Genomic DNA, 23,287 nt, shown 5'->3' with positions numbered 1-23,287 from the left:
GAGATAGGCCTCTAAGAGTGCTAACTGGGCCTAAGGAAGGAGACAATATTTGAAAGAGAAAATAAAGGATTTGGACTTTAATCCCTGGCTGCATTTGAACTGATTATTACACTGAATTGAAACTAAGGCTGCTCCCAGAAGCCCCCCAGAAACCTGCTCTCAGAGAACATTATAATTTAGAGAAGAATATTACAGTTACCAATGAGTTCTTTCATTTATTTTTGTTTTTTTTCTTTACCATAATATCCCCAATATTTCTTTTGCTTTTCATACTAGATAGCCATACCATATAATAAATAATATATTTTAAAAGACAGAAAAAAATGAGGAAAAAAATCTAGCATAATTGATTGACACATTAAAAAAGTCTGAAATTTTATGCAATTTATAACACTGTGGACCTCTTTCCTCTGCAAAGGGATGGGGTTAGGGTATTTTTGCATTATCTCCTTCCAATCCATGCTTGTTTTTTATAATTTTGCAATATTCACTTTTGATTTATTTTTGTGATTGTTCTTTTTGAACTTTTTGTTTTCTTGGCTCTATTTACTTCACTTTATAAGAAACAAAATGTCTTAAGAAGAACTCCACTGGTGAATCCAGGAAAAGTTTTATTTTATTTTCTTCCAAGAGTAGGTATCTAAACTAGTAGGCATACCCTTGAAGCACAACAAAAGTCCTTTTCTGGATTTCTCCTATTAGCTGGGTATTACAGAGGTTACAATCTATCCAAAGCACTTAATTCTCCCACATGAGTTCCCATCCCCCATTACATCTCATAAAGTGTTTCTTATTCTAATTTATGGCTTCCCTCCAAAAGTTTTATTTTCTCTTGTTCCACACCAGCCTAATTTTTAGATTACTTAGATTTCAATTTAATTTTTCTAATTTAAGTTTCATTTCTCTAATTTAAGTTTTGTAACTCTGTAGAAATTAACCCCCCCATCCAGTTCTCACATTTTTAGAATAATTCGTTTGGCATTAGTGATAAGGGATTGAATAAGACTCCTGGGTCTCTTTTTTTGTGCTACTTGACGTGATTATAATTTTTATTATTATGTGATAGTCTGTAATCTATATATTTAGTAATTCTTGCCTTTTTTATATTAGTTTGCGATATCTCTATACCCATATATGTAACCAAGTTTTGCAAAAGTTTTGTATGCTATTGAGAAATATACATATTCTTAACAGTCCCCTTTAGAAGATACTCAAAGTCTAGTCTCTAGCAATTTGTTTGATTCTGTATTTTCCTTTTTGTTTATCTTTCTGTTGGACTTAACCAATTTCAAGAGAGGAACATTGAACTCTTCTGTCATAATGTCTACTCTCTCTGTCTTGTAATTTCCTTTATGAATTTAGATGCCAAGATATTTGGTTCATATTAATTTAATATTGATATTGGTTTGTTGTATATGGTTCCTTTCAGCATAATGTAATTTCCTTGCTTATCACTTTTTAAATTGTGAATATTTGTTTTTGTTTTGTTTAATAACGATTGCAATTCTTGCTTTTCTGAATTCATCTAATGTATAGTACGTTTCTTCCTATTCCTTATTTTTATTCTGTGTATGTCTTTGTTTTTAACATTTGTTTCTTTTATATAGCATTGTAAGGTTTTGTTTTTTTATCTGATATAATTGTTTTAATTTGTTTTATTCAGTCCATTCACATTTAACATTATGAGAGCTAAGTTTATATTTTCTACCATTTGTTTCTAGTTTTGAAGTTTTTCTTTTTCCAAATTAGAATTTTTTTCCCCTCTTCTTCTGTAATTACAGTACTTTGACTCTTCAGCTATTTAGTGTAATGGGCTGAGGCTTGAGTTGCATCCACTGAGGTCCCAAGCACGTGAGGCTAAATACTAATTGGACCATACTCTATTAATATATATGCTTGGAGAAAGAATGGCCTCCGCCCATTCTCTGTGCAAGTCCTGATGTGTTGTATAGGAAATGTCGATTTTGGTGGGTGGAGGCAGAGGGGCAGGAAGTGAGGCCGAGAGAGACTGCTGGCTGGGTTCTGGTGTGGTCTCATGGCTTCTGGTCTGGCTGGTTTCTTGACGCAGTTGCTGACATTGCCAATCCCCCTTTACCCCCGATCCTTCTTCACCTCTACTGAGAATAAAGATTGAAGATTTTCCCTTAATTTGAATTCCTAACTCAGGCTGATTTTAAAATATGCAGTCATTACAATTTAGCTTAATCTATTTTAAGTCAATTTTACCAGCTTTCTTCTGCTCACTCTGCAGTTTCTTCATTCCCCAGAATCTGTTACCCTTTTCCCTAGTTTTGAACTTTTGCTTAACTTATTAGTTCCTTTTTATTTTTTCCTTTTATCTAGTTCTTCATCCTTTTTCCTCTTTTCCCCTTCTCTACCTCTTGAACTTGTTTTGTTAGTTTTAAAAAAAATAATTTATTTTCCTCATTCTCTGTATTATTATTCTTCCTTTTCTATTACAAATTTTCTTATTCTTTGATTCATGGTCCTCTCTACTCATGGAATTAAAGCTTTTAAAGTACCTATTTTAGGTTTCTTCTAATAAAGAGTTTCTATATTAATTCCTGTGAGAATTGGATGAGGGTTTGGTTTCCACAGAGTTATGAAACTTAAATTGAAATCTAAGAATCAGAATAAGAAACACATTATGAGATGGAATTGGGGGTGAAGACTCACTACCATGGAAGTAAGATATAGAGACTTAGGTGGGAGAATTAGGTAATCCAGATAAACTGTGATCCTCTGTAGTACTCAATCAGTAGGGAATCAGGGGAGGGACTTACTGTTTCTGTTGATAAGGTATAAAAAGACATATCTATTGATTCCAAGCATGCCTATTAGCTTAGATACCTGCTTTTATAGGAACATAAAATAAAATCCTTTCCTAGATTCATCAATGAATCGATGGAGTTCTTGGTAGGGCATTTTGTTTCTTACATTGCCTAATAGATATTGATCACTGGCTTCCTTTTTCTTGTTGTGCCTTACTCTTAGAAATATTAATTTCTGCAGATGACAAGGAAGATGTTGCTTCCGTTAGGAATTTTCCTATGTTCTAGATTGTGAAGTCATTATCAACTTTTGACTTTATCTGTGGTCATTCCCTCCACATTTACTTTAGACTATTCTCCCTGGGTCTCTGCTCTTCCACTCTTTTGAATGTCAGTTGCCCCCAGGACTCTTGATTTCCATTCTCATGAGGGTTCATGAATGGTCACATTCACCAAATTCCAAACACCAAATTCCTGAAGATTATACTCATTAATCAGCAGGTTCCTATCTGCCTTTATAGACTATCTCTTTCTTCTACTATTTATCAGTGGTACCTCTCCCACAACTGAAACAAGATTTCCTCTTTTCTTTCCCCCTATTTCAATCACTGCCTTTGCTTCCTCACCCATCCTTTTGTGGTCTCTGTTTTTTCTGAGAAACTAGAGGAATTATATTTCCTTATTTCTTTGACTTTGATTAGGGTTACCTTATTTATTTCCCCTCTATTTTCTTCCTTTCTACCCTTTTATGTCACAAAAAAAAAAAATGTGATTCAACCTGTAGGTTGAGTCTTGTAAGGTTTAGCAAATCATCTGACTTCTGCATTTACCTCTGTTTTTTATACTTTCAGAATTTGTTGTTCAGTTGTGCCCAATGCTTCATGACCTCATTTGAGTTTTTCTTGACAGATATGCCAAAATGGTTTGCTACTTCCTTCTCCGGCTAATTTGACAGATGAGGAAACTGAGGTACATAGGATTGCACAATTTGCCCAGGGTCATAAGTGTCTAAGGCCAGATTTGAACTCAATAAGATAAGACTTTCTGAGTCTAAGCCCAGAATCTATCTAATGTGCCATGTAGATGCACATTTATAAATATTTATATCTGTGTGTTGTTCTGGTAGAATATAACTTCCTTGAGGGCTGGGACTGTTTCATTTTGTCATTATATTCCTAGCATCTTGCACAATGCCTGGCACACATTAGGTGCTTGATAAATGCTTGTTGATTGCCTGGTTGGAGGGGAGCTTCATATCGAGGTCTCAAGTATGGTGCAGCCATAATGGCATGATGCTTGTCTTCCATCCAAGGACCAGCTTCAGAAAGATTCATCACTAAAAGCTTCATGGGATCACAGATTTCAAACTGTAAGGGATCTCAGGAATCATCTAGCCTAATCCCTTACAGGTCCAAATATGGTCCCAGAAAGGTTAAATAAATTGTTTGAAGCTACATAATGATTAAGTGGTGAAAAAAGAATTTAAATCCAGATCTGGGCTGGCTTTCAGTTAATATTTTTGGCCACAGTAGCCAAATGAAAGAATTTACTAAGGCTCAAAAGAGTGGAATCTTCATTGGGCAGAAGGGATAGGCAATAAAATATCAAATCTTTTTAAAGAATTGAAGAATTTCAGATTAGGAAAGTAGCTTAGAAATCAGTCAATGAGCATTTATTTATTATTGAAGTTCTTATTTTCAAATTATATGCAAGGATGACTTTTCAACACTGACCCTTGAAAACCCTGTGTTCCAATTTTTATCCCCCTTCCCTTCACCCCCTTCCCTAGAGGGCAAGTAATCCAATATATTAAAACATAGTAAAAATATATGTTAATTCCAAGATAGGCATATATATTTGTACAATTATCTCGCTGCACAAGAAAAATCAGAACAAAAAGGAAAAAAAATTGAGATAGAAAACAAAATTCAAGCAAATCACAACCAAAAGGGTGAAAATGTTGTGTTGTGATCCACTTTCAGTTCTCACAACCCTCTCTTTGGGTATAGATAGCTCTCGTCATCACAAGATCTCAATGAGCTTTTATTAAGCACCCGATGCAGACTGAGGTTAGTAGTTAGAATTTATTAAGCACCTACTATGCATCAAATTTGCAAAATTTCTGGAGTTAATTTCTGGATTTGCAGAATTTTTCAGGAGTCTTATCAGAGAAAATAGCTTGTTGAAGGATAAATAAATACAAAATAATTGTGGGGGGGGGGAGTCATTAAAAACATGGGGATTTGTCAGGTCACCTGTTAACTTTGGAGAGAGCTATTCTTTTTGTTGTTAGTGAGGTAATTAGAATTAAGTTACTTGACTGGGATCACACAGCTTGTATCAAGTGTCTGAGGTTGGATTTGAATTCAGGTCCTCTGGACCTTAGGGCTGGTGCTTTAGCTACTGCATCACCTAGCTACCCGAGAAAGAGTAAATTTGAATTAAGTGATGAGGTAAAGCCAATTTACAAGACAGAAGTGAAAAAAGAGGAAGTGAAAGTAATGAGAGTAAACAGTTTTTTTTTTTTTTTTTTTTTTCCCTCTTAATACTTTGGTTGTGAAGGAAGGAGGAACATGGGGACCCTGACGTGTCTGGTTGTGGGGGATGGTAGAAGTCAAGTAAAGAATTTTTAAGAATGGGGGAGTAGGAGAAACTAAACATGTTTGTAGGCAAGAATTGGGGAAAATTGAAGATTTATAGATAGAGGCAGAATCAATCATATCTGGGAGAGATTGGAGGTGCTGGGATCAAGTTAGAGAAGTAGAAATAATTAGGTGGTACTGGATAGAGCACTGGGAGGTAGGAAGAGCTGACTTCACATTTACTGGATGTGAGTTTAGGAAAATCACTTCTTACCTTCTACACTTAAGAACAGAGATTAGCCCTCTCCCCCCGCCCCCATCTTTTTTTATATCATCAGCTCTTAGCACAGAGTTTGGTGTGTACTAGGAGCTTAATAAATGCTTGTCGACTGATCTAATCTTTTTGCCTCTGTTTCTCCACATGTAAAATGGTAATAATAATGGTACTTATCTTGTAAAGGTTGTGAGGATTAAATGATAAAATTTGTAAAGCACTTTACAAACCTTCAAATGATACATAATTGTTAGTTGCTGTTATTTTTAGTTTATTATGGCAAGAATAAGAGTCATTTCTTCCTCAGAGAACGAGCAGAGGAAGATAGAGGGTTTGAGCTTGATCAGGCATGATGCCAGTAAAACAAGAGGATGAGGGTTTTGTGAGTAGAAAAAAATATAAAATGGGTACTAGTTGACCAGACAGTTAACTTGGGAAGAGAGGAAAATGCAGTAATAAGTCTAGCGATCACAGTAAAGATGATAAGTAGATTAAAAATAGATTTAGGAGGGAGGTTCAGGAAGAGATAGAATGGCAGGAGCTGAGGAGTTGAGTAGAGGATCTTCAGTTCTTGATTATGGAATTGGAACTCTTGTTAGTGATGGTAAAACTAAAGATTTGAGCTTCTTTTTACATAACAGGTAGAATGAAGGTGACAATGATGGGGATTGATGAATTAGAAAGCCAAGATGTTGAAGGGAACAAAACAAGAGTTGGGATAGAGTGTTAAGACTATGTTTCCTCACAAAAGGACTGAGTGAACTAGTGGTCGGGAGTCATTCCTGACCAAGAATCTTTTCTATAACGTCATCAGTGTTGGTCATGTAATCTTGTTTAGACGAAAACTAAAGATTTATTGTCATTTTCCCAGCTACTTTGAGAGAGAGAGAGAGAGAGTCAGCAAACATTTATATCAAGCACTTGTCAGGCACCATGCTAGAAACTGGGAGTACAAAGATATAAGTGATCATGTCTCTGTCCTCAAGGAACTGGTAGGAGGAAGACTGTGCACTTAGAGGAGCACTGTGTTCTTCAGTCACGTTTGATTCTTTGTAACTCCATTTGGGGGTTTCTTGGCAAAGGCCCTGGGGTGATTTGTCGTTCCTTGTCCAGTTCATTTTGCAGTTGAGGCAGACAGGGTTAAATGACTTGGCCAGGGTCATCCAACCAATAAGTGTCTGAGGTCAGATTTGAACTTGGATCGTTTCTGACTCCAGGCCCAGTGCTGTCTGTCGCACCACCTAGAAGAGCCAAGGCAGTGGTTGAGAGGGAAGGGACAAATCAGAGTTTGGGGCTCACTTGGCTAATCCATAGAGGACATGGCACGGAATTCTGTCATTAGGTTGGAAAGGTATAGCGGCAGTGTTTTGTGAAGGTCTTTAAATGCCAGAGGAGTTTATATTTGAGCCTAGAAGAATTAAGTAGCTACTGGATTTTGAGGAGGGAAGTGACATAGTTAAACTTGCACCTTAGGGAAATCATTTTGGCAGTTGAGTGAGAATAGATTGAAGGAGAGATGAGAGGCCAATGAGGGGGCTATTGTACTAATCTGGACGAGAAGTGATATGGGTCTAGGGTGATTACTGGGCCACATCTCAGCAGCCTTTCAGACATCTCAAATTGGATGTCCAGGGACTTTGAAAAAGGTAGGAAAAATAAGGGACAACTGATAGCTTGCAGAATGGTAGGCTCTGGACAGTTTTTTGTTTTTTAAAAATGAGAAAAATAGGCTATAAATTGTGCATACCCTTTGATCCAGCAATACCAATAATAGGTCTCTATCCAAAACCTAGATCAAAGGGAAAGAAAAAGGATTGATATGGATAAAAATATCTATAGCAGTTCTTTTTGTGCTGGAAAAGAATTGAAAATCAAAGGCATGCCCATCATTGGGGAATGACTGGACAAGTTGTGGTATATGATTGTGATGGAATAAGAAATGACTTAATGTGATGCTATAAGAAATGACAAGTGGGATGGTTTCAGAATACTCTGGGAAGACTTATATTCATTAATGCAAAGCAAAGTGAGCTGAATCAGGACAACATTTTGCACAATAACAGCAATATTGTAACAGTGATCAATTGTGAAAGACTTGCCTACTCTGATCAAGACAGTGATCTAAGACAATTTCAGAGGACCCAATTATGAAAAACGTTTTCCACATCTAGAGAAAACTGATGAACTCTTGAGTGCAGACTGAATAATACATTTAAAATTTTATTTTTCTTATTTGAATGTTGTGTTTTCTTTTGTAATATGGAAATATGTTTTTCATAATATTGCTTACCTTCTCAAGAAGAGGGAGAGAGGGGAGGAAGAGAATTTTGAATACAAAATTTTTATAAATGAATGCTAATTTTTAATATTCAATTGAAAAATTTATTTAAAATAAAAAAGAGCAGCCTTCCAACTTGGGTGGACACAGAGTGAAGGGATGAAATTCCGCCGAAAGGGAGAGAATTGATGAACTCTTAAGTATATATTGTAATATAATTTTCTCACTTTTATCATGCTTTTTCTTTTTTGTAGCATGTCTAACATAGAAATATGTTTTCCATGATTTTTTAATCTTCTAAGTGAATATCAAATTTTTTATCTTCTAAGTGGATAGGTGAGGGACTGAAGGGAGAGAGAGAATTTGGAACTCAAAATAAAAAGAATGTTAAGAATGAATAATATATTTGTAATATGTAATGTGTAATCATATTACAGTTAAAAGGAATTAGGAGAAATGTGGCCATATTTGTAGGAAGCAGGAAGAAACCATTGGAAAGAGGGAGATTGGTGATTAGAAAAAGGGAACGATAGAGCAGATATATTCATCTGGAGAAGTCAGGAGGGGATGAGATCAAAAAGACATTTTTCAGGTTTAATCCTGGTTTAAAAAAAAAAAAAAAGGTCATGGGGCAGCTAGGTGGCACAGTAGGTAGAACACCAGCCCTGAAGTCAAGAAAATCTGAGTTCAAATTTGGTCTCAGACACTTAATACTTCCTACCTGTGGGACCCTGGGCTAGTCACTTAACCCCAATTGCCTCAGCAAAACAAAATAAAGAAAATTTTTTTAAAAAGGCCACCTGTTCATTAGATTTGAAGAGATAGTGTTAGATGATGTCAAAGAGCTTTGACATGAAAAGAGAACGCAACCTTATGACAAATGGCTTCAATTTTTGTGGTAAAGTATGAGGCAAGGCTTTCATCTGAAAGTGTGGGGACAAAGGTGGTGTGAGAGGTTGGAGAAACAAAGATGAGATTTGGAAAACCTGTTAACAAAAGTGATAAAAGACATCAATTATATCTCTATGGGGGGAATTATGTAACTATTATACTTATGATATGGTGTTTTGATTTGGAGGGGTAGGAGGGAGCAACAGTGACAAGAGCCCCAGGAAACTGCTTGATGGCCTGATATCACAGACTTGCGCCTAGTCACTTTGAGAAATTGCTTCTATATTGGTTCTTGATGAACAGGCCTAGATCTGGATTTGGAGTGAGGATTAGATACGAAGGCTTAAGAAAACTTATTTTGATAGCCCTCATCTCTGGAAAATACAGGTTTGAGGACTATTGAAATCTCTCAAACCCTTTCAGACAAAACCTTGATCTGTCTTCTGATTCAAATGGGTGGCAAAAGAATGAGAGACTAGCTTTTCAGACAGGTTACTTGCCGATAAGGAAGGGCAAATGAAAAGAGCTGATTTTCTCAGCTTTACTGGGCTCCAAAAATGGGGAGAGGCCTCTGGTCACCGGAAACTTAGAAATACTGAAAGATCAAGGTTAACAAAATGAGGAACTCACAAAGGGGGAAAAAAATAACCGTTTATTTTATGTACCAACAACTAAATTTCCTCCCCCCACTCCCCAGATAGAAGGGGGGGATATAATTAGCACCACTGTCAAAACAGTAAGCTTTAGATTGGCCTCACATAGGATTATAGAAGTTTTTTTTTTTGTTTTTGTTTTTTTTTTTTTTTTAAGAGAAATGGGATTTAAAGGAGAGGGGAAAGTTAGGAGGGCCATATACTAAAAGTCAGAAGTGGAAGTAAAATAAGTAAAAGTAAAAGATGACAAACATCAATTTAGCTGAAATAGAAAAAATTTTTAAAGAAAGTGGAGAAAAGAAGGCTTAGTGGAGTACATGCAAATATCCAGTACAGAAGCAGATCAGAATTGTTAGTTTTGGCTCCTATTGGGATAGAATGAGGCACAAAAGTTGGAAGTTGCATGAAGGCAGATCTCAGCTTGGTAGCATAGAGTAGTTAGTATTGAGGCTCAAAAGAAGACACTAAGAGGTTGAGGTCGCAGATTGGTGTCACAGAGTGTCTCAAAAGAATTTTCAGTCTTGAACCCATCTCCAAGTCAAGGGCTAAAGTTTGTTATAATTATAAGGCTAAGTTCCAAAAGAATTTTAGTAATGAACCAGGAGAAAGAAAATAAATTTATAGGGCAAAGTTAGCAAGACCAGAGCTTCATGTTACTTATTTGTTAACTTTGTGGCTTACAGGTAGTTTGAGAGTTGGTCTATTCACTGTTGGCTCAGTAACTTGGTTATCATTGATCCCTGCAGATTATCTGTCTGACAGTAAACTATGTTTGTAGGACTATCTGAAGGCCAGAAGACTTTAGAATTATTGACAAACAGATTATTAACACAATAGCTCTCCAAGGTCAGGCGACCTCAGGATTACTGCTATATTTCCCCTAGAAGCTGTACCCTATCGTAGTGCATGGAGAGCTAGCTCAAAATTGGGAAAATCTGATCCCAAGTTGTGTCCTATGTGACCTTGGGCAGGTCATTTAATTTCTAAATGTTCTAGACAACTCTCCATGATTATACTTTACAGAGAATGTTCCCACTTCCATTTGAAAGGGAATTTCCTCATTCAGGACATGTTTGAAGTCCTTTCTAAAATTCTCTGAGTCTAAGAGAAAGGGACCTATGCCTGGCTTGCATGGAGTATTAGTAAAGAACTTTTTAAAGCCAGACAGAAAAATGAGTGTGGGTGTGGGGTAAGTGTGGATGAGTGTGCAAGAGACAGACACATGGTGAATGCTGTTGATAAGCCAAAGGCCTGTATTTCAGGTCATAGCTCAATCACTATGTATTTAGTGCCTCCTATGTGCCTTGTAGGCATTGTGCTTATAATGCTGATCTTATAAAAAGAGGCAGTAGATAGTCCCTGCCCTCAAGGAGTTTACAATCCACATGCAAATAAATATATATAAAACAAGCTGTATACTAGGTAAGTAGGAAATAATTAAGAGAAGGGAGGTATTGGAATTAATTAAGAGGAGCTGGGAGAGATTTTAGTGGGGACTTAAAGGAAGCCAGAAAGGTTTGTAGTCAGAGTAGAGGAAGGAGAATATTCCACAGTCAAAGAAAATTCCAGGAAGCAAGTCTTTTTGGATTACTGAGGGAGTAAGGTGTAAGAAGACTAGAATGGTAGTTTGGGTCATAAAGGACTTTGAATGGCAAACAAACATTGAGAATTTGTTCCTGGAAGGCAAGAGATAACCACTGCAATTTAGTGAGTTGAATGTGTGTGTGTTATGATCAGATCTTTGATTTTTAAAAAAATCACTTTAGTGGCTGAATATAGGATGGACTGGGGTGGGGAGAGACTTGAGGCAGGCAGGCTCCCCAACAACTATTGCAATAGTCCAGGAGTGAGGTGATGAAGGTCCACACTAGGGTGGCTGCAGCATCATAGAGGAGGGGGCAGGCATGTTTGGGAGATGTAAGATAAAACTCACAGCAATAGGGAAGGTAGGAGGGGGAAAGATAATGAGCTCAGTTTGTGACATAGTCCAGTTTGAGATGTCTGAAAGGCAGTAGGAAATATGAGATTGGAGGTCAGCAGAGAGGACAGGGAAGGAAAGAAAAATTTGAGAATTTTCAGCATTGAGATGGTAATTAAGTCCATGGAAGCTGTCACAAGTGGTTGGCTAGAGGTTATGATCTGGAGGAGGATCCAGCAAAGGAGATAGAGGAGGAGATGTCAGATAAGTAGGAGGAAAACCAGGAAGGGGGTGTCCTGAAGACCTAGAGATCACTTCTTTTGTCTGCTTCAGTCTATCTTTTATTTTCAATCTGCAATCTGGTGTAATCAACCATGTCAAAGACAGCAGGGAGGTCAGTGACAATGAGGATCAAAAAGACCATTGAGTTTGGCAACTAAGAGATCACTGGTTACTTGGGAGAGAGCAGTTTTGCTGGAGTGTAAGGGGTCAGGAAGAGAGTGAGAAGAGAAAGTGAAGGTATCTGGTATATGGACCTTTGGGAGTTTAGCTATAAAGGACAGAAGGACATAGAATGATAGAGATGGATCAAGTGAGGTTTTCTCCCACAAAGAGGAGACAGGGGTGTGATTGTAGGCAGTAGGGAATGAGCCAGTGGTCACGGACAGATTGAAAATCAGTGACATACTGGGTGGGACAGAGCGGGGCTGATGTGTTGGAGACGGGAAGGAATGGGATTGCTGAGCAAGGGTTAGCCTTGGTAAGGACTAAGGCCACTTCATGTAAGCCAGGAGTAAAGGAGGAGCGATAGATGAGGAAGAGGAAGTTCATAGCAAATGGCTTCAGTTTTTTATGTAAAATATTTTCTGTCTTCAGAGAAGAGAGGAGGAGGATGAGTCATGGGAGGTTTGAGGAAGCACAAAAAGGTTTTGGAAGACCTTCTGTAGAGAGTGGGATAAAGAATTGATATAATATCAGGTATAGCAGATACGGTACGTATAATAGGACTGCCTAGCACCATGAAGGGTCCTAGTGAGGTGGTGTGACATCAGTTTGTAGTAGATCCAATGAGAACAGTTGCATGATTTTGTCTGTCTTTGCTCAGCAGCACATGTGAGCAGAAGTATGGGAGGGATCCGAGGCTGAGGTTTGGCCAAGCTTCATCAACAATATGTTGTGGGGTTAGGGATCAGGAGAGGAGGCCAGTGCAACAATTGTAGTTCTCATCGCTTTTTGATTGCCACAACTCTATCTATACCTAGAAAAATCTAGCCCTTACGAATGTGGGTTTGACCCTTTAGACTCTGGCCATCTTCCAATCTCAATAAAATTCTTCCTAGTTGCTATTACATTCCTTGACAAGGAGTCAAGATGAGGAGAAGAGGAGAGAGCAGTTGATGCAGGGGGGATGGCCTGGGAGAGAATTAAGGAGTTAAGGGATTGGAGGTCATGCCTATGGGTGGGGAGAGTAAGAGCAGAAGAAGAACTTGCTGGCTTTGAGAACTAATTGGGCAAGAGTTTGAGGGAGTGCAGAAATATTTAGAAGTGGAGCCTGAGAGACAGAACTGAAAACAACATGATCCATTGAGCAACTTTTTTCTGAACATCTGGTTCTAGTCACTGAACATAAACCTTGCTGCTTAAATTCTACCCTGCTTAGACTCATCATCTGTAAAGGGAAGGGATTTTGATGGTTGAATCTCTTAAGTCCCTTCTAGCTCTGCCATTCTAGACTCCAGATTAAGGTTTCTCCAAAAATAGAGACAATATTTCTCAAGTAAACTTAGTAAGACTAGAAACTCAGTGAGTTTATTTGTTTATTTCTTAACGTGGTCTCCCTCATCAGAATGTGAGCTACTTTTAAAAAAATAATATTTTATTTTTTCTTCAATTATACATAAAAACAATTTTAACATTCTTTTTTTAAGTTTTGAATTTCTAATTCTTTCCCTCTCTACCTCCTTTGCTCCCTCCCTGAGACGTTAAACAAACTGATATAGGTTTTACATGTGCAGTCATATAAAACATTTCTATATTAGTCATTTTTGTACAAGAAAAGTCAAACCAAAAAAATTAAAAAAAAAAAAAAAAAGTGAAAAGTAGTATACTTTGGTCTGTATCCTAATTAGCATTTTTCACCATGAGTCCTTTTGGATTGTCTTTGATGGCTCAAAATTGCTGTCATTCATAATTGTTCATTGTACAATTTTGCTGTTAACTGTCTACAATGATATCTTGGTTTTGTTCAGTTCACTTGCATCAATTCATGTAAGTCCAGGTTTTTCTGGAGTCATCCTGCTCGTCATTTCTTATAGCACAATAGTATTCCAGAATGTGACTTTCCTGTTTATATTCCCAGCACCTTACAAATGGTCAGAGCTTAATTAACTGAATAGTTAATATGGATTAGAAGTTCTTCCATGACTCTGTACAGACCCAGCATATAAGCAGTTATATCTTCTGAGTGATCCCATGTCTAAAGAAAACATCTTCCCCTCTAAAGAAACATATTTGAATAGTAATCCGATTAAATCTTGAGAGCCAAGAAACAGGGAGGCAGGCAGTAAGCCAGAAAAGATTGTGAGCTAGGAGGTTGGTCCACCTCCTGATTGCTCCCCTCAAATATTTCTTAGAAACTCAGCCAAGTTCCTGCAAGACATGTTGACTGTTAAAGGACCTAGGCCAGCCCCAAGTGAGGATCATAACACAATCCCTGAACACAGTGCCTTCTTTGTTCCAACTAATGTTTAAATGATCATGATGTCTTACTAGCTTTGGAATCTCACCCATGGAGAAGATTTTCTGCCTGAGATTTTCCCACTGGGGACCCTGAGAGCTGGAATTCAGGTTCCCCCAGCTGAGAGACTCAGGAGCTGGTGGTCCCCTGGATTGGTAATGATTTATAGTACTTTTTACATTTATATTAATGTAGCTGTAATTACAGAATTGGGATTATTAGCTATTGTTGCTGCAAATTGCCTGTGTATTTGCCTTTTCTATAAATCAACAAAATATTGATCATCTTAAGTGTCTTATTGTAGATGTGAATCTGAACCATAAATTTTCTTAATCATATAATTTTGGTGTCACAAACAGGATTTGGAGTACAGTATGCCATTTTTGAAGAGGAATATGAATAATAAAGTGCACAAATAAGATATCCAAGGATGGGAGAATTTGCCTTATTCCTTGAGGGCAAGGGAATGGGCAAATGGGGCAGGACCCAGTGAAGACTGGGGTAGTCAGTTAAAAACTGCTTATGGAATATCCCAATCAAAAAAGGAAAAGGGATGTGTAGATGGGAGTGCACACTGCTAACTGCATATCTTCAAAGTGTGACCAAAGAGATAAAGCTCTGGAATATAAGGTAATTTTGGAGAAGGAACTGGCCGAGTTACAAAGTAAATTGTCTGTGTTACAATATCAGAATTTCATATTGGGTGATCTGGGGGATTGAGAAAGTACAGATAAAAGGTTCAATGGAGATCAACAGGATATGTAAGGCAGACAAGGAGGTAATAACAAGATGTCTAGGAAAGAGCTCTTCATGGCCCTCCTAAAAGCCAGGGTGACTAAGGAGAAAATTGATGGTATACCCATCTCTTAATGGTACCAGATGTATAAAAAGCAGATAGGAGAGGAACAGAAGACCCGGGAGTTAAAAGTATCACTCTTCGCCCCTCCATCTCTCCATCCCTCCTTGGAACATCTTAAAGGAAAATAGGTGGCCAAGCTTCGGTACATATTTGGGAAGCATGAAGGATGATTACCAGTCTCATACTAAACTTGTCATATATTGGAAAAATGTCTCTACTACCACTACTAAAGCTGGGGCAGAGGCTATGTTCATATATGGGAATCTCACTAAATTTAAGATCAGGACCGCAGTCACTATAACACGGTTGGGTGGGAAGGCAATATCTGCCCTACGGGTTAAAATAAAATTGAAAATTGGACAATTAACAGAAAAGGAATATTCAGTGGTTATCCTTATCATCCCTGAATATATAATTGGCATGGGCATTAAGGGGAATGACTCTGCACTTACCTCAAGGGAAAGACTAATTTGCGGTCTGATGGCACTGCTAAATATTTCAGATAAATTAGACACTGGAAAGCTATGATTTACAATACAAATAGTGAAATTGTATTAGAAAGCATATGAAAGGAGGCAGTAGTCAGTGGGCTGAATTAGTAGTGGTTGATTAGACCCTAAAACAAGAAAAAAGAGACCAATGTCACATCTTTACTTACTACCGGGCTGTAGCAAATGGACTTACCACTTGGATGCCAATGTGACATTCCAAAACCTGGGAAATTCATGGAAAAGGAAGTAAGGAGAAAGGAAATTTGGGTTGATATATGAGGTATTGCACAGAATACTCATATTTTAGTATTTCATGTAGATGCTTGTGCAATTGAGAAACAGCAAAGAACATGAGTGCAATGCAAAAGGGGATGACCTTGCAAAAATTGCTAAGGCATGCCAGAAAGATGTGATACGGATAGGTGAGGATGAGGGAGCTCTGGCTCAGTGGCTCTACACACTGCTGGACACCCAGGCCCACAAGCTATACATAGGTGGTATACCTAGAAAAATCTAGCCCTTACAAATGTGGGTTTGACCCCTTAGGCTCTGCCCGTCTTCCATTCTCAATAAAATTCTTCCTTGTTGCCATTACATTCTTCCTATTCAACCTAGAAATCACCCTCCTCCTACCACTAACCTGAGCCATCATTAGATAGAGGAGTCTCCATACCTATTTCCTTATTGAGACAAGTGACTGACAGTTGTGAGCTATGCCAGCTATTTAAAGAAAAAAGGATCCCTACGACTATTGTGGGAGAGTTAGGAAGAGGAACTGTCCCTGCTCAAATTTGTCAAATTGACTATATTCGACCCCTCCCAGCTAGCAACAGATGTCAATTTGCTTATATTTATATTGACATTTATTCAAGGGTGCTAATAGCCTGTCCATACAAGCAAGCTATCCAACAAAATACCTGCAGGACTTCATATATCATAACTTTATATTATGGATCCCCTATGCAAATACAGAGTGACAATGGATCACACTTCAAAAGTAAAAAAATAGACTTATATTGTAAACAACATAACACAGTAGATTTATTGTATTCCTTATTATACACAAGCTGCAGGATTGATTGAAAAAATGAATGGACTATTAAAAGAAAAATTGAAGAAATTAGATAAAATATTTTATCATAGTTGGAAAGACAATTTGTTTGAAGCTCTGCAACAACTAAATAATAGATCTTTGGGGAAAGGAACCCCCTTATCAAGAATAATGACTTCAGATTTGCAAATAAGAGTCCAGGCCACTGTTATCTGGACAGTGAAATGGTGGGCTTTAGACCCCGAGCTCTTGAACCATATCAAGGCACCACTAGGTCAGCTAGATAGGATTTATATACATTAGAGGATTTGTGGATTAATCCCTAGCAAATTAAAGTTTGCAATACTGGAAGAAGGATGAAGATTTCATCTGGGTACTGTGGACAAATTTTACCCTGATCAAGTCTAGCTATTTTAGGAATACATGTACTAGGAGGGGTAATTGATTCTGATTATGTTGAAGAAATTAAAATAGTATTAGAAAATTTAGGCCCTGAGCCTTTTCATACAGTTGAAGGGGAAAGAATTGCAAAATTAGTTATCATCCCTTGTTTAAATATTGAATGAACTAAGACTAAGAAGCTTGAATCTTCTGAATTGAGAACTGGAGGCTTTGGTTCCACTGATCTGAGAATAGTTTACAAAGTGTGAATCAGGAGTAAACCCACTGATAGACCAAAGGCTGCAGAAATTGTGGCCAAGGGAAAAAAATGATATTAATCTGTTATTTAGGAGACAATGCTTTATATGTTCTCATTAACCTGTGTCTTTTTATATGAATGAAGTGCTTTGCAGAACTGTGGATGTTGATGACAGTTCAAATAAACTATTCCTGGGCCCAAGGAGTACAATTGCTTGCACAATTGTACAATTAAGATGGAGAAGCACTCCACAAGGCTGGCAACAGGATACCTATAGCTACCCTTGGAATCATCCCTGTAATTTATCTATCAATGAGGCTATAATGTGGAAAACAGTGCCCTACCCCGCCATGAGTTGTACTTCAAGGTTAATTCTCTATAAATCTGACCATGCAAACCATGGTTAACATTTCGATTTGCACGAAATGTTTTTCCTTTCCATCTGGACAATAAAATACTATTCTGACTGTTCTCTAGAACTGTTCACAATGGATTATAAATAACAATACAAAAGAAATATTTATAGATAGAACTTCCCCAGATCTCTTTCTAATCTGCACCAATGCTTTGGTGATAGAGAATCAAGACATAGGGGTAGACTATATCAAACTGGTATAAAGGAACCTGCCACGACAATAGATGTCACACTCTATAGTAAGAGTACTCAAAAGTTGTTTTAAGGTAACTCAAAATATGTGGAAATATGTACTACACTTTAATATTAGTTTTCCTCCCCTTTAACCTATAACAAGATAAAGAAAGCATGATATGATATCCTCCTTGGTGGGGTAGGAATTGGTTTGGCCATAGTGAATTTGGAGGACCTTGAGACCCTAGCAGACTCTGAAGTGCTGGACAGAATGTGGCTCAAGCTTTGACCATAAATGTATGATGGCTGCCCACAACGATCCTGCCATACCAACGCACTCTTGATTACCAAGAACAGTTTCTATGAACCTTTATTTTTAAAAAGCTTTTTATTTTCTAAACATGCATAGTTTTCAACATCCACCCTTGCAAAACCTTGTGTTCCAATTTTTTTTCTCCCTCCCTTCCCCAACATGGTAAGTAATCCAGTATATGTTAAACATGTGCAGTTCTATACATATTTCTACAATTATCTTGCTGTACAAGAAAAATCATATCAAAAAGGAAAAAAATGAGAAAACAAAATGCAAGCAAATAATCAAAAAAAGTGAAAATGCTATGTTGTGATCCATGTTCAGTTCCCACAATCCTCTCTCTGGGTGTAGATGGTTTTCTTCATCACAAGATATTGGAACTGGTTTGAATCATCTTGTTGTTGAGAAGAGCCATGTTCATCAGAATTGATCTTCGTATAATCTTTATGTTGCCTGGTTCTGCTCATTTCCCTCAGCATCAGTTCATGTAAGTCTCTCCAGGCCTCTGAAATCATCCTGCTGGTCATTTCTTACAGAACAATATTATTCCATGACATTCATATACCACAATTTATTCAGCCATTCTCCAACTGATGGGCATCTACTCGGTTTCCAGTTTCTTGCCTCTACAAAAAGGGCTGCCATAAACATTTTTTTAATCATAGCTTTTTATTTACAAGATATATGCACTGGTAATTTTTCAGCACTGACCCTTGCAAAACCTTCTGTTCCAACTTTTCCCCTCCTTCCCCTCACCGCCTCCCCCAGATGGTAGGTTGACCAATACATGTTAAATATGTTAAAGTATATATTAAATACAATATATGTATACATGTCCATACAGTTATTTTGCTGCATAAGAAAAATCTGATTTAGAAATAAAGGAAAATTAACTTGAGAAGGAAATCAGAAATGCCATAAACATTTTTGCACATGTGGGTCCTTTCCTCTGTTTTATGATCTCTTTAGGATTCAGACCCAATAGTGGCACTGGGGATCAAAGGGTATGCACAGTTTGATAGTCCTTTGGGCATACCTCCAAATTACTCTCCAGAATGGTTGATCAGTTCACAATTCCACCACCAATGCATTAGTGTGTCCCAGTTTTCTCACATCTCCTCCAGCATTTATCGTTATCTTTTCCTGTCATCTTAGCCAGTCTGAGAGGTGTCCTACAAATCTTTGTCTCCACTCTAGCCAGTCTTCAATTTGATATTAACCTGTCCTTATTGTTCAATTGAACACAGTGCTCCCTATGAGATATCAATAACACTACAAAGAAAAAATGCACAGAGAATATTAACACAGGGGAACCCACAGTCATGATGTAAGATGTTTTTGGATCATCTACCACAAGATCATAAGTGTGATAGTATTTTATGCGTGGGCATGATAACACATGAAATCAGATTTGCTATAGTGATTTGTACCTTCCATGTTATTCCTTTTGTTTTACACTTTTATTTTGCCTCATATTAATGGACACTATGTAAATTTGAATAATGTTACTCATGCTTTAGTTGATTGCACAAGAAAATTATAGACCAATCTCCCTAATGAATATTGATGCTAAAATCTTAAATAAGATATTAGCAAAAAGACTACAGAAAATCATCTCCAAGATAATACACTATGATCAAGTAGGATTTATACCAGGAATGCAGGGCTGGTTCAATATTAGGAAAACTATCAATATAATTGGCCATGTTAACAACCAAATTAACAAAAACCATATGATCATCTCAATAGATGCAGAAAAAGCATTTGATAAAATCCAACATCCATTCCTATTAAAAACACTTGAGAGTATAGAAATAAATGGACTTTTCCTTAAAATAATCAGCAGCATCTATTTAAAACCATCAGTAAGCATCATATGTAATGGAGACAAACTGCAACCATTCCCAATAAGATCTGGAGTGAAACAAGGTTGTCCACTTTCACCGTTACTATTTAATATTGTATTAGAAACGCTAGCTTTAGCAATAAGAGCTGAGAAAGAGATTAAAGGAATAAGAATAGGCAATGAGGAAACCAAATTATCACTCTTTGCCGATGACTTGATGGTATACTTAGAGAACCCCAGAGATTCTGCTAAAAAGTTATTAGAAATAATCCACAACTTTAGCAAAGTTGCTGGTTATAAAATAAACCCACATAAGTCATCAGCATTCTTATATATCACTAACAAAATCCAACAGTCAGAGTTACAAAGAGAAATTCCATTTAAAGTAACTACTGATAATATAAAATATTTAGGGATCTATCTGCCAAGGGAAAATCAGAAACTTTATGAGCAAAATTACAGACCACTTTTCACACAAATTAAGTCTGATCTAACCAATTGGAAAAATATTAAATGCTCTTGGATAGGGCGAGCAAATATAATAAAGATGACAATATTACCTAAACTAATCTATTTATTTAGCGCTATACCAATCAGACTCCCAAAAAACTATTTTAATGACCTAGAAAAAATAACAACAAAGTTCATATGGAAAAACAAAAGGTCAAGAATTTCAAGGGAATTAATGAAAAAAAAATCAAATGATGGTGGCTTAGCTGTACCAGATCTAAAATTATATTATAGAGCAGCAGTTACCAAAACTATTTGGTATTGGCTAAGGAATAGATTAGTTGATCAGTGGAATAGATTAGGTTCAAGGGATAAAACAGTCAACAAATATAGCAACCTAGTCTTTGACAAACCCAAAGATCCCAGCTTTTGGGATAAGAACTTACTGTTTGATAAAAATTGCTGGGAAAATTGGAAACTAATATGGCAGAAACTAGGCATTGATCCATACTTAACGCCGTACACCAAGTTAAGGTCAAAATGGGTTCATGACCTAGGCATAAAGAATGAAATTATTAATAAATTAGAGGAACATAGGATAGTTTACCTCTCAGACCTGTGGAAGGGGAAGGTCTTTATGACCAAAGCAGAACTAGAGATCATTACTGATCACAAAATAGAAAATTTCGATTATACCAAACTGAAAAGTTTTTGTACAAACAAAACTAATGCAGACAAGATTAGAAGGGAAGCAATAAACTGGGAAAATATTTTTACAGTCAAAGGTTCTGATAAAGGCCTCATTTCCAAAATATATAGAGAATTAACTCTAATTTATAAAAAATCAAGCCATTCTCCAATTGAAAAATGGTCAAAGGATATGAACAGACAATTCTCAGATGAAGAAATTGAAACTATTTCTAGTCATATGAAAAGATGCTCCAAGTCATTATTAATCAGAGAAATGCAAATTAAGACAACTCTAAGATACCACTACACACCTGTCAGATTGGCTAAGATGACAGGAAAAAATAATGATGATTGTTGGAGGGGATGTGGGAAAACTGGGACATTGATTCATTGTTGGTGGAGTTGTGAACGAATCCAACCATTTTGGAGAGTAGTTTGGAACTATGCTCAAAAAGTTATCAAACTGTGCATACCCTTTGATCCAGCAGTGTTACTACTGGGATTATATCCCAAAGAGATTATAAAGAAGGGAAAGGGACCTGTATGTGCACGAATGTTTGTGGCAGCCCTTTTTGTAGTGGCTAGAAACTGGAAACTGAATGGATGTCCATCAGTTGGAGAATGGCTGAATAAATTGTGGTATATGAAAATTATGGAATATTACTGTTCTGTAAGAAATGACCAACAGGATGATTTCAGAAAGGCCTGGAGAGACTTACACGAACTGATGCTGAGTGAAATGAGCAGGACCAGGAGATCATTATATACTTCAACAACAATACTATATGATGACCAGTTCTGATGGACCAGGCCATCCTCAGCAACGAGATCAACCAAATCATTTCTAATGGAGCAGTAATGAACTGAACTAGCTATACCCAGAAAAAGAACTCTGGGAGATGACTAAAAACCATTACATTGAATTCCCAATCCCTATATTTATGCACACCTGCATTTTTGATTTCCTTCACAAGCTAATTGTACAATATTTCAGAGTCTGATTCTTTTTGTACAGCAAAATAACGTTTTGGTCATGTATACTTATTGTGTATCTAATTTATATTTTAATATATTTAACATCTACTGGTCATCCTGCCATCTAGGGGAGGGGGGGGGGGGGGGAGTAAGAGGTGAAAAATTGGAACAAGAGGTTTGGCAATTGTTAATGCTGTAAAGTTACCCATGCATATATCCTGTAAATAAAAGGCTATTAAATAAAAAATTTTAAAAAAAGTTGATTGCACAAATTGAGATTATGGACTTGTATGCAGAATGGTCATGCAACAGATGGCAGTTGGTCTGCTTAACTATTCCTCTAATCTCTGTGATCTTACTTTATGCTCCATATCTAATTTTTCTATGTTATATGAAGTATCTGCTCAGTCTATTTGTTTAGTGTCCAGTGATCAAACTGAGTTAAATTCTGTAGGGCAAGTAGCCTCCTTTGCTGGTTGTACACAGAATGTTAATTTTTTCCACTGGCAGGGTGATGATTTATACATTTCCCCTGACATAGTGGATGATGTTATTTTGTCTTGAGCACCTAATCATTGCTTCTACCTTGTATATACCTGCCTCTAGAACCTTTGATCTCTATTCTGACTTCTTCTTATAGAGAATAATCAAAGAGCTCTTAATGAACATCAAATACCAACTCATATAATTTCTGGGAAATTAATGGAGGTCTTTCAGTAACATCTGATACTAATCACTATTGGAATGACTTTTTGTTTAAATCTCCTTCTGTGCAAAGATATTTTTCTGCACTAGCTAGCCCTTATTAATTTTTGCTCTGTTCTTGTTATATTATATATATGCATTTGTTATATGTTCCACCAAATGAAATACACACACACACACACACACACACACACACATACACACTATTTACCCATAAAGTTTCAATGGCTTATACTATCAATATATAAGAACTTAAGGCTGAATGAATGAATTAATATGGATTAGAAGTTCTTCCATTTCTCTGTATAGATCCAGATATAAGCTGTCATATCTTCTAGGTGACTCCCATGCCTAAAGAAAGTATCGTCCCTTCTAAAGAAACATATTTGAACAGCTATCCAATTAAATCCTGAGAACTGAAGAACAGGAAGGCAAGCTATAAGCCAGAAAAGATTGTGAGCTCTAGGAGGTTGGTCCACCTCCCAATTGCTCCCCTCAAATGTTTTTTAGAAACTCAGCCAAGTTCCTGCAAGATATGTTGACTGTTAAAGGAGCCATGTATCACTTGGACCTA

The sequence above is a fragment of the Sarcophilus harrisii genome, chromosome 3, assembly GCF_902635505.1.
Source record: "Sarcophilus harrisii chromosome 3, mSarHar1.11, whole genome shotgun sequence".
Lineage (NCBI taxonomy): Eukaryota > Metazoa > Chordata > Mammalia > Dasyuromorphia > Dasyuridae > Sarcophilus > Sarcophilus harrisii.
This window is presented reverse-complemented; position numbering follows the sequence as displayed.